Source organism: Canis lupus, unplaced genomic scaffold (assembly GCF_011100685.1).
Source record: "Canis lupus familiaris isolate Mischka breed German Shepherd unplaced genomic scaffold, alternate assembly UU_Cfam_GSD_1.0 chrUn_S1784H1981, whole genome shotgun sequence".
Taxonomy (NCBI): domain Eukaryota; kingdom Metazoa; phylum Chordata; class Mammalia; order Carnivora; family Canidae; genus Canis; species Canis lupus.
The window spans coordinates 9,714-22,402 of record NW_023330639.1 but is presented as its reverse complement, the minus strand read 5'-3'; the positions used below and the strand labels follow the sequence as shown (position 1 = coordinate 22,402).

Genomic DNA, 12,689 nt, shown 5'->3' with positions numbered 1-12,689 from the left:
CTTTAAACATGAAAAATTTTGAACACTATCTCGTTTGACCATAATTAAATCTTTCAGTCCCTCAAGGAAGTGTTTGGTTTTTCTCTCCATGGTTGATTTTGGTTATTTTACCTTCATATAAGAAACATTAAAGAATACAAGAGTAAACACTTCAAAACTAGTTTTCAAAATCTGTCACAGACTAGACATAACAACCAATTATCCTTCCTTTCCCCATTCTAAGGCTTCAAATAATAGTGGGGAAAACAGTTATTATTTTATACTACAATTTTCGACTATGAGTACTAGTATCCAAGGCAAGAATTCCAGTTTTCTTCAAAGAAAAGAGCCTGCACCATCATTTCCAGAAAGCTCAAAGGAGAATTAAAAAAAACATCTATGAAATGTTCTGACATTTCTGACAGAAGTTTCCACAATGTCTACTAATTAATAGGAAAAATATAAAACACATTAATTAGTTTCCTCACAATTATATACAAATCATGACAAATTGGCGTAAGGAACGAAGTTTCAAGCTTTGTGTTCAGGCTAATGGAAACCATTCTCTTGTTTTGGGGATGATAAAAAGAATTCTTGACTTGAGAGAATTTAGGTGACATTTAATCTCGATTCACCCGGCTGGTGGAAAATGAAACCATATTTCCTCTGGGTTCAGATGTCAATCAATGAAAATACAATCCTCATAAATAAATAGGGTTGCATTATCTCACTTATTTCTTTGCCTGCTTCAGAAAGGAGCCTGTCACAAAACCATTGTAGGAGATCAATTATGGAGGAGGCCTGTGAATCAGAAGTATAAAATGGTCTCTCACAAACAGATTCTGAATCAAAAAGGATTTAAGCATTTATGGCTGGGAAAGTATTTCTCACAGAAACAAGGGGGGAAATGTAGATGTTTTGAAAAATAAATAGGACAACATTTCCTCATCAATTATGTAGCTATATATTAATCTATAACTTAAAATGTCTACTTATACATTATATATGTGTATTTATACGCAAACATGTCCATGCACACGTACGTGTACCTACATAGAAACACACATATGTGTGGGTGTTTATCTGCATATGTATACAGGTACACATATTTGCTTGTGTATACATATCACCCCGTGAGTGCATACATATTCACGTCTATATACGTGTGTGCATATATGGGTATATATGATGATAGCAGGAATTTTAATTTGAAAATTTTAACTAAAAAATTTGAAACGCAGAAGGTGGAAATCAGGCAAACCAGATGCCACCAGAATTAGTCAGGAGTAGCGCAACTCATGTTTTTAAATTATTTGTGCCGGGATCAAAGACAGCAATGACACACCTAAACATCCCTTTTGTTTTAAAGAGTCTCCACTTTCCAAAAATAAAAGAACACTATATGGAAATGTTTCAGATTTGGCTTGACTCATAACAGGTGCACCCTAATGAGGATGGCATCCACTGCGCCTTGGACCGAGTCTATGCTTCTACTGTGTAAGGCCAGGAACAAAGAGAGGTGGTCACTGAAAGGGCTTGCCTGGGACTATCCCCAATCCTCCATGCTTACAGCAAATCTTCCCCTTGCCAGGCCTTTGAGGACGGCTACATGGTACTTGGTTTGGCATCACTGCAAACATGAGTTGGAGATCGATACTGAAGATCCTCAGAAATATGAATTTTAGAAATTTCTATAGGATCGAATGAGCTGATTCTGATTTCAAGGGATTTTTTTTTCTGCTACTCTTTATTCTCCTCTTAGAAAACACAGATTGTCATAAAGGGCTCTAATGAGATCAGAGTACATGGTTTGTTGGCTGTATAAGCTTTTGCAGTTTTTGTGCTGTCAAGTCCATCTAGTTTTTTCTTTTCTGAGGCTTAGGTCTCTTTTTGGAATACCCTCTTTGCCTCAAGACTACATTCATATATATTATATATATTATTTTCTAACGATGTTTTAATTTGGGGTAATTGATTAATGCCTTATGTGTTAACATTTCTGTAAAAAGAAGATAGTTTATTCCAAGTAATTTTAAAAGAATTATAATTTTATTCCATTTAATTCTTACTTATTACTCCCAATCCCAGGGTTTAAGGTCCTTTATGTGTCATTTCTCATTTTTAATTCTTCTGATCTTCTATATGTTTGGATTTAGTATTTATATTCTCATCATGTTTTTAAGAGCTGTATATTTTGGGATCTCTAGCTTTGAGTAGTGAAGTTTTGTTTCTTTTCCTGTCCAGGGTCCATTTCATCTCTCTCTAGTAAAAGCATCATCAGCACACTGATTTTCTTCTACACATCTATCTTCCCCTCCCTAACTTCTGGCCTCCACAACTATGAGAAAAACAGGTTTTACTGTTTAAGCCACCCAGTCAGTGGTATTTGGTTAGGACAGCCTAACCACACTAATACAGAAGGGGTGCATCCTTCTTTGTGACTTTTCATTCCTGTTTGGTAAAATGTGGAATCAATGGCTGGAGCTCGTGCAGCCTTATTGAACCAAACGATAGTAGCTGCGTATTACAGGATGCACTAAGAAGAAGAATGATGGCAAGTCCACCATAACAACCCTGTTTATCTGTAACCTTTTTTTTTTTTTTTTTGCTTTTCCCATAGATGCTATATTTTATTGTAAGCACACCTGTAAGCCACTGCCAGTATTTTTAAACAAGGGAGTGGTGATATTATCAAAATTCAGTTCAGACATTAATTTTTACATCAAGAAGTAATGGCTTCCCAAGATACATTATTCCTTTCTAATAAAACCAATTTTTTTTGAGAGAGAGAGCAAGGGGTGGGGGGGGGGGGGAGAGAGAGGAGAGAGAGAGAGAGAGAGAGAGAGAATTCTAAGCAGGTTCCATGCCCAGCATGGAGGCTAATGTGGGGACTTCATCTCATAACTCTAGATTATGATCTGAGCTGAACCCAAGAGTCAGACACTCAACCAAGTGAGCCACCCAGGCACTCCTAAAAACCGATTGCGTGCATGGCCATTCGATTCAAAGATTGACTTTCCCAGGCTCTCCTGTAGGTCAGGGGTGGCCATATCATTAAGTTCTGGACAATGAGATGGAGTGGAAATTTGGAACAATTTGGTGGGGGGAGAGTAAAGCAGGGATCAGGAGTGATAGTAAAGATAATAGCAGCACTTATTTTGCATTTATAACATGCCAGGAAGCATGTGAAGGCCTTTACATAAACTAGAGTCAGCAGGACCTGTTTTGAGAGACTGCAAATGGTTTGGCATCCCAGCAGAGCAAAGTGGGTGGAGATTAGGGAGTAGAAGTGGCAGAAAATTTAGAGAATAATCAACAGGAATGTTGAAAAAGGCCTTGTGTTCCATTCTATGAAGTGAAAACTTCAAACCAAGGGTAACAGGAATCCACTGAAGGATTTAAAAGTGGGCTATAACCTGATCAGATAGCTTTTGAGAAATTTCACTTGGAGAACAGTATGGACAATGGAAAGAGAAGCTCTATCACAGGTTTATAGTAATTGTCCAGGTGAGAGGTTCTTTTGTGAAGAAATACATGAATTAACACATTAGGAATCTTTTTGACAGATACACATAGGGCTTTGTGATGAATTAAGTAAAAGGTCTTAGTGAGCTATTACCATAATTTCTATTATTGGAAACATACATTATTTTTTTATATATATTTATTTTTTATTGGTGTTCAATTTGCCAACATACAGAATAACACCCAGTGCTCATCTCATCAAGTGCCCCCCTCAGTGCCCGTCACCCATTCACCCCTACACCCCACCCCCTCCCCTTCCACCACCCCTAGTTCATTTCCCAGGTATTACTCAGCCATTAGAAACGACAAATACCCACCATTTGCTTCAACGTGGATGGAACTGGAGGGTATTATGCTGAGTGAAGTAAGTCAATCGGAGAAGGACAAACAGTGTATGTTCTCATTCATTTGGGGAATATAAATAATAGTGAAAGGGAATATAAGGGAAGGGAGAAGAAATGTGTGGGAAATATCAGAAAAGGAGACAGAACATAAAGACTCCTAACTCTGGGAAATGAACTAGGGATGGTGGAAGGGGAGGAGGGCGGGGGGTGGGAGTGAATGGGTGACGGGCACTGAGGGGGGCACTTGACGGGATGAGCACTGGGTGTTTTTCTGTATGTTGGTAAATTGAACACCAATAAAAAATTAATTTATTAAAAAAAGGAGTCCTCTGTGTGTCTCTCGTGAATGAATAAAAAATACTTTTTAAAAAGATGTTCACTTATTTAGAGTGAAAGAAAGAGATAGAGTGCAGTGGGGAGGGGCAGAGGTGGAGGGAGGAAAAATTCTTAAGCAGACTCTGCAATGAGTGCAGAGCCCTTTGTGCCACTCCACCTCACAAGCCTGAGATCACCACCTGAGCTGAAAGCAAGAGTCCAACACTTAACCAACTGCACATCCCAGGCATCTCAGCTTTTGCTTTTTTATCAGTCATTACAAGGTTGATGAAAGTGTCCTGGAAAATGAAAAAAAAGTGATAAAAGCTAGAAAATAGAGAACTTAGGGTCAAAAGAGGAAGATGGATGGGATAGAAGGCCTCCCCAAAATCAGATGTAGCCAAGAGTTTAAAAGATGTGTAATTGACCCTGATTCTTTTTTTAAGGTTTTATTCATTTATTCATGAGAGACACGGAGAGAGAGAGAGAGAGGCAGAGGGAGGAGCTGGCTCCATGCAAGGAGCCCAACGTGGGACTCGATCCCAGGTCTCCAGGATCGCACGCTGGGCCGAAGGCAGGTGCCAAAGTGCTGAGCCACCCAGGGATCCCCAACCCTGATTCTTAATACAAAACCCTCATGATATAATATAGACTTGGCCTTGTACAGATCTGGGTCAAAGTTATCATATATATGTATTTATATATATATTCAGGTACTTCACTATCTTAGACATTTAACAATTCTTTAAAAAATTATTTTATGTGATAAAATGCACATAATATAAACCTAAAAGCCCTTTTAACTAATTTTTCTCACTTGTGAAATGAGAACAAAATTACCTACCTTGCTTAATTAAAATGTATGATAAATTCAGTGATTTCAATAAGTGATCATTTTCCTTTTCTAATTTTCAGGAAAGATACAATTGAAATCACTCTATAACAAATCTAATTAGAAAGCTACTTCAGCATGAATTTACATTTTCATTAACACTCAAAGAAGAGCTAATGCATGTAGGCTTCAAGAGGGAAAGACATAAAGAAGCACAAATCTTTCTAAATTTCACTGCTGTAAAGTATAGGGATTGGTAGCTGAGGAACTTTTTACTTGAATATCAATTTGGACTTCAAAGAAGCAGAGGTAATAATCACTTTGATTCAGGCAGTCATAGGAAGTCATTGACTCAAACCCTCAATTTATACAAATGAGGCCACTGAGGCCCAACAAGCTTGAAAGAATTGCCTAGTGTCTCACAGCTAGTTAGTGATAGAGGGAAGATTTGAATAGCAATCTCTAGGATGTATGTGATGTGGGGTTTTTTTTTCCCTTAAATGCTAAGAGTATACACCAGACGATAGCCTCTTTGAAATAAAAGCTATAACAAAATAAGTATAGGGCTAGCAAATAAATACATTGCACACATCAAAAAGGAACAAAACAAAAGCCAAACATCTTCACAATGTGAAAATATTCTGAGTGGGGAATTAGCTACATAATCTCCATGGATACTCATTTGCTCCATGATGCCATGTAATTAAGGTCATTTTTATTCACAAATGTCCTTTTTGTGACTCAGTCTTTGTACAGATACGTAACAATAACAATAACAGTTATTCCCAAGAATATTAACCAAATAGGCAGATAAGCAAAGACAATCTGCTTTCACACATTTACTGAGAGAGAGAGAGAGAGAGAGAATGAATTTTGAATTTTACTGAACTACTTACAATTCCAAAAAGGTGTCATGTGTTTCTTACCTGAGTCCTTGGTACTATTGTTTCCATTGCTGCTTGCCTTTGTTGGAATGAGTGGTCAACAATGCCCTTGATCCACCACAGATATTTAAAAGTTCCTGCCTTTATATAGTTTTCCTCACTTCTAACACCTAAATACACCTGTAGTTCAGAAGCCTTATCAGTTCATCTCCCTTCTCTCTCCCAGTGACTCCTAGCTAGAGCAGTGTCTAGAACCTAGTACACGCAAAAATCTTTTCTAATTGAATAGTACTTTATATAAGCTGAGCAACAGGCTATCCATAAAATAATTTTTAGGGTAAAATCGGATATGGTGTTTTTTTCATTGGTAGGTAATTTGGTTGTGGTTTAACTGATACAAAAATCTATCATGAACTATAAACTAATATTAATCATGAACTATAAACTAATAATAAGGAATGAGACTAAGAATATACATGTGATTAGATTCAAATAGAAATGCCAAAAGAGGGATGCCTGGTTGGCTCAGTCGGTGGAGTGTGTGACCCTTCATCTCAGGATTGTGAGTTCGAGCCCCAGGTTGGACGTAGAGATTACTTAAAAAAAATCTTAAAACAACTCAAAAGAACTGATGCACTAATTTGTGTAAATGTGCAGTTTGTTACATACACATATACAAATGTATACAATACATATGAATATGTATGTGCAAGAAGTGTATATATTTCTAATTACATGAAAATGAAATTTCAACTTTTTTCTTCGTAATGCACGTGTATGTTTCATACACAATGCTTCATATATCTAGAAAATATTTGTAGCTATGTAAGTTATCTGCAACTGACCAAATCTAGAAGGAAGGAAAAATCTCTTTTGAGGAAGTAAAATAGACATTACGAGGCCTATACACTAAAGTCATGCACTTCACTGAAGGAAGAGTTTTATATTAAGAGTCTTCATCCCGTCGAGTGCCCCCCTCAGTGCCCATCACCCATTCACGGGATGAGCACTGGGTGTTATTCTGTATGTTGGCAAATTGAACACCAATAAAAAATAAATTTATTATTAAAAAAAGAGTCTTCAGGTGAATCCTGCTCGACCTGCTTTTAGAAATAACTCTAAAACATATGGGCATTTATTTTCTCTTCCCATGGAAGATTAGAGAGGAGGTGATTACACTCTTAACAGCAAGAAGTGAGAGGAACTATGGCAGATGAAATAGAAGCTTAATGTGAGAGAAAGAAACGCAGAGGCAGAGACAGAGGAGGGGAAAGAGAACTGAGGAATAGAAAGAAGAAAATGGAAAAGGAAGGTGGAAAGGAAGGAAAACAGAAACATTTAAGGGATTAACAGAGTAAGACCTTAAATGAAATGAGTAAAGCAGTTTGGGCCACATAGACAGCGGCCAGAAATGCTGCTCAGGGGAGGACAAACTTGCTCCTGACCCTCTCAGTTCAGTACCTGGGGGTGTGTGAACAAAACTGACAACAGACAAAATAACAGGAGTAAAGGCATCCACGTTTATAAATTTTTAATTTTACATGTAAAAGGACCTCACGACAAGAACTAAATACCCAGAGCTGTGGTGAGATTTGAGAGCAGATAGAGCATTTTAAAAAGGGAAAGGAGCAGGGAGAAAGGCCACTGAAGGGAGAGTAAATGAATTTTTGGAAAGACAAGTGAGTCCTTAGGAGAACAGATGGAAGATATGATGGGTTGTGCCCATGTCTGTCTGAGTGTAGTGCCTACCTTTCTGAGGCTCTGTGATGAATCGGTCTTCCCTGGGGGATGAGACTTTTGGGGAGAGGATTTAAGACAATTGAGGTTTTCTAGGGGGAGGATATATCTTTAGATGGATAAGGGGACTTCAAAGAAAGCTCTCCCTGTACTGTGGATTCACAGCTATCTTCAGCCCAGAAGAGTCCTTACTTCACCGTGGCACGTTTTGGAGCCCTTCACGTGGCAGCTCAATGATTCCTGTGAACGTCACCATTTGGTGTAGTATATATAATAAAGTGCATGATGATGAGCTTATGTCAAGGAGTCAAGAAAGACCTTTTATTAACGTGTTCTGCTCAGGAAGGTGAGGTATATTGTTATAAATTTAAAAAAGTAAATTTTGAACCCAAAACCAAATTAGCAGTGATTAGCAAACCAAATTAGCAGTGGTTAGCAAATGCGCATGTGTGTACTACCCTAACATGGTACTTACTGCTTATTTGTATATGAGTGAAAGTTGAGTATTTAGTATAGTTGCAGTCCTATCATGACAGGCTTTCTATGACCCATAAAAGCTCTCGAACATTGCATACTTAACTATAGATCCATCTACAATAGAAGAAAAAAAAGGCCATGTATAATTCATAACAGTAGAGGAGTCCATAAACCCAAACGTTCCCTGGGTAACTGAATAAAGCAAGCTAATTTCCATGAGTGACAGGTCAGACTCGCAAGCCATCAATCCTTCTTGGCGGTGAAATGGAAACCGAAGCCAGATGAAATAGCTTGTTTTCTTGCTTACAAGGGTTTTCCAGACTTCTGAGCTGATTAAAAACCAGAAGCATCTTTGAGAACAAGCAGGTGCTTACTTCTTCTACTTGAAATCGACTGCTTTTCTTGTTTTTACACCCATCTTTCCTTTCCCTTTTAACTAGTCGATGCACTGAAATATTAGCGCAGACCCAGAGACTATAAAACCATGCAGAGTAGCAAGTAAGAATGAAAAAATGGATTGATAGAATTCTAATAGGTGTATTATTTAGAATACACACCCCCCCGCTGGCGTGACCCCGACGCCCCCACCCCGCACCCAGCCCCGCGCCCCCAAGGGAAGTGGGAAGGGGGGGATGCTCGGGAACTACCTTGTTCGGTCTCCAAAGGGCACCCGCCCTCCGCCGCCGCCGCCCGGGCGCTGGGCTCCGACCTGGAGGAGCCGGCCTCGGGCTTGGCCAGGCCCGGACCCGCCAGCCCCCCGCTGGCCGCCGCCGCCGCCCTCCCCAGCGCCTCCGTGCGCGCCGCGGAGCCCTGGGCGCAGCCTAGAGTGGAAGGAAGCGCGCGAGCCCGGGAGGGACTGCGGGGGGCGACAGGCGACCGCACTCACCCCGGGAGGACGCCGCCTGCTGCTGCCTCGGGCTCCTCCGCTCTCCCCCGCCGGCTTCCCCGCCCCGCGAGGGCCGGCGAGGGGGGCCGGGCGGAGCGGAGCCGCTGCGACCAGGCTGGACATGGTGCTCCCGGAGGAGCTGCAGGGGAGGGTTTGGGGGGCGCTAAGATTTAGGGGGCCCCGGAGGCTAGAGGGGGCCCGGGGAAGGCCTCTGAAGGCGGGTGTCTGGGAACAGTCGCCCTCGGGCATCGCCAGGGCAGCCGGGGGTGTGGGGCGGGGAGGGAGGGGTCCGGCCTGTACACTGTTGCATCTAAGTGTGAGCAAGTGGGATGGACCCCACGCTTGGGCGTCTCGACTGTACCGGCCACGGAGTCGCGTCCTCCGGGGTCCCCTCCTTACCTGGTGGCTTTCCTAACAAAGTAAGAGAAGGCGAAGTCCCGGTGATCACCAGCCACGCTTCCACGGAGGCCTGATCCCGCTGCAGCTGTCCCCCCCCCCCCCCCGACCCCGGCGCCGGGGCTGCCCCGCTCCAGGACCCCCCGCGCGTCTGGGCAGCTGGCTGGTGCTGCTGTGCACCCGGCTGGGGTCCCCCCCGAGGAGGAGAGCTCTGCCCCCAGCCGCTCCCCCTCCCCTGCGCTCCAGACCCCGGGCTGTGGGCGGCGCTGCTCCTGCCCCAGGCCAGCCGCTGGCCGCCCCCGCCTCTCCGGGCCTCCCCGCTCGCAGGGGTGGCGGGTGGGGCAGGCACAGCGGCCGCGCGCCCTCGCCGGGTCCCAGGGAGACCGGGGCTCGCAGTCGCTGGGGGCCCCAGATTCCCAGGCGGCGACGGAGGCAACTGGTGAACTTGCCCGAAGCTCAGTGGCCGCCGCTGGGGTGCCCTGGGCGCTGCAAGGGCTGCAGGGGGGCGCGCAGAGGTGACGGGGGGTGGGGGGCGCGCGGAGTGCCCCACTTAAGAGAGGGACAGTCGCGATGAGTGCGCACACCCCCAGGTCCTGAGAGCAGGAGCGAGGGGCAGTTTCCACCAAAAATAAGAAGTGCTGCTACCCTGGGCACTTTGCCCCCACCCTGGGTGAAGCATCACCATCCAGCGCCCTGGGCTTGGGTCTGGAAGGAGCGGCGATCCACCTGCCTCTGAGCCCAGCCAGCCCACGGGAGAGCAAAGAAGTTAAAAAAAAAAAAAAAAGACAAATGGCAGAATTTTTATTTTATTTTAAATTTGTATTTTAAGGACAATTGTCAGTCTGTATCAGACAAAAACAAACATGAAGCCAGATGATATAAGGCAAATTAATATTTTTTAAGTAATCAAATATGTTAAATTTTCACCTGAATGGAAATAGTTCCAAATATTGCTCTTAAGTTGAACCATGAATAAACATTTCAAGTTAAAAAGAAAATTGCAGATAGCATTTTGACGTTGAAATGCAGAAAAATACTCTCATAAATCATTGTAAACATTCCCAATTTGTTGGATATTTTACAATACTAATAAATATTAGATATAAAAGCATGGAATTAAACTTAGAAAAATACCTCATATGAACAAAAGAATTATGCATACTATTGTGTCTTTTAAAGCATTTTAAATTAGGAATTGTTTAATAGATTAGCGTGGAGGCTGTGCAGGCGGAGAAAATTAAGGCCATTCCACTTTAAGTTCAGCATTAGCACAGGTACAGCCATCCCAGGCCCCTGTGAATAAGAGCTGAAATTTACATTATTTCAGTTATAGGGGAAAAAAACACAGCTTACAGCTTAATGTCTTAGGAAACCCCATATTAGGATGAGAACAGAGCCCAAGCCAAGGGCATGAAGCCCCATATTAGAATAAGAACAGAGCTCAATGCCCATGGCAGAAAGTCCCATATCAGAATGAGAATGGAGCTCAATGCCCTTGAAAGCCCCATATCAGAATGTAAACAGAACTTGAGAAATTCCTCCCCCCTTCTGAAGTTCCCCTAGACCAGCCCTTAAAACTCAGCTGAAACCCACCTCGGGGTCCAAGTCCCTGCTCCGCTGTGTCCGGTATGCTTAGACCCAAGCTCCAGCTTGTAAATAAACCCTCTTGTGTTTGCCTGGGTGTCTGCTCCTTGGTGGTTTCTCGGATTCGCAATCTTGGGCACAACAGAGGCTGCCTGAAATTCTCTCTCTGCTCCTCCTTGGCACCACCTCCTCCCACTTGTGTGTGCACATGTGCACACTCAGTCTCTCTTTCTCTCAAAAAAAATGCCAGAAAATATTTATTTTAATACTACTTGCTCTGCAATCTTATGCAGAGTATTAATTTGTTTAGCCTACCTTTTTTAACTACTCTTGTCGTAATGGGGAAAATGTCAACCTACACCTTGTCCAAATTATTGTAATTCCAGTTACTATTATTCCTTTTTTTGGTTATTTCTTTCTATATTGTTTGGTGGGTTTCTCCCTTATCATCAAACAATTTAGTATACCTCAAAAGTGAAAGTCTATAGAGGATTATACAGAATGATAATCCCTTTTGCTTATTTGAATTTATGTAGGGCTCTCCAAATTCTTGAGGAGTTATTTTATAGTTTCAAACTACAAACAGCTTGACTTTGTCAAGTCACTTCATTAGCAAATCCGTCTGTTAGTGCAAGAATAAACATGAGGAGGTTTTGAGGACATATATTGTTTTGTTACATCTCCATCAGACCATAAAGGATCTGAAGCATCTAAGCCATTACTGAGGAAAAGACAGCCTTTGTTTTCAGGAACTTGGCACCTGATACGACTGTGTCTAGCAGTGTTGATGTGAATGAAATATACAATGAGGAGTCAAGTGAATAATTCACTGATGTGGTCTTTATAATTTGTTAAATCCTTTGTGCATCTGGGAAACTCCAGGAACTAAAATAATTGAAAAGGTTGGGAGGGTTGACATTAAAGTGTCTCCAGGTGGAATCACACCTCTCAAGAAAAATACATGTTAGTTTTATTACTTGGCCATACTTTATCAAGCCTTTTTCATTTCATCTCTTTCTTGATCCTTTGCTCTGATTCTCTCTCTTCCAAATAAAATCTTGTTTCTGAGCACACAGTATATATTAACCTTCGATCTCTGTGATATTCTATCACAAATCAAAGTTATTAAAGGTATTTTGCATTGTTTTGACCATAAAACATAAGTTAAAAGGACATTCTTGGGATCCCTGGGTGGCGCAGCAGTTTAGCTCCTGCCTTTGGCCCAGGGCGTGATCCTGGAGACCCGGGATCGAATCCCACGTCGGGCTCCCGGTGCATGGTGCCTGCTTCTCCCTCTGCCTATGTCTCTGCCCTCTCTCTCTCTCCTCTCTCTCTCTCTCTCTCTCTGTGTGTGTGTGTGTGACTATCATAAATTAAAAAAAAATTTAAAAGGACATTCTTTTTCATGTATTGAAAATGGAGCATGTGGCTATACTTTTAGCTAAGCGAGTGGCCTTTTTACAATGGTACATCTTCCCATTTCTGTTAATGGAAAGTGTAACTTAAACAGGCTGTAAAGGAGGTATTGCCTCATCTGCCCTTGTTCACTCTGGACTGACATTTCTGTATTCTCTTGAAAATAGGCAATAACGTCCTATGGCTGCAAATGTTGTCTTTTGTTGAAAGGAGTAAAAGCTCAGGGCCTCTATATGGCTTGGTTTCTTTGGGTCATGACTATTTTCATAACTGTTTTATCACTATGACACTGCACTCATTGCATTCCTATATTC

General features: G+C 42.0%; 1 long non-coding RNA gene across 5 annotated transcripts in view; it reads right to left on the bottom strand.

Moving 5' to 3' along the window:
* LOC119864456 overlaps positions 1 to 9,464 on the bottom strand; it is a 42,442-nt gene extending 32,978 nt beyond the window's left edge. For 3 of the 5 annotated variants that reach the window (XR_005387049.1, XR_005387048.1, XR_005387047.1), the window contains exon 1: positions 9,379 to 9,464. This is a non-coding gene — a long non-coding RNA (uncharacterized LOC119864456). Of the gene's footprint in view, positions 1 to 8,740; positions 8,830 to 8,979; positions 9,023 to 9,378 lie in introns of those variants that run through there. The other 2 variants (XR_005387051.1, XR_005387050.1) reach the window with 2 other exon arrangements.
* Between the last annotated feature and the right edge of the window lie 3,225 nt (positions 9,465 to 12,689).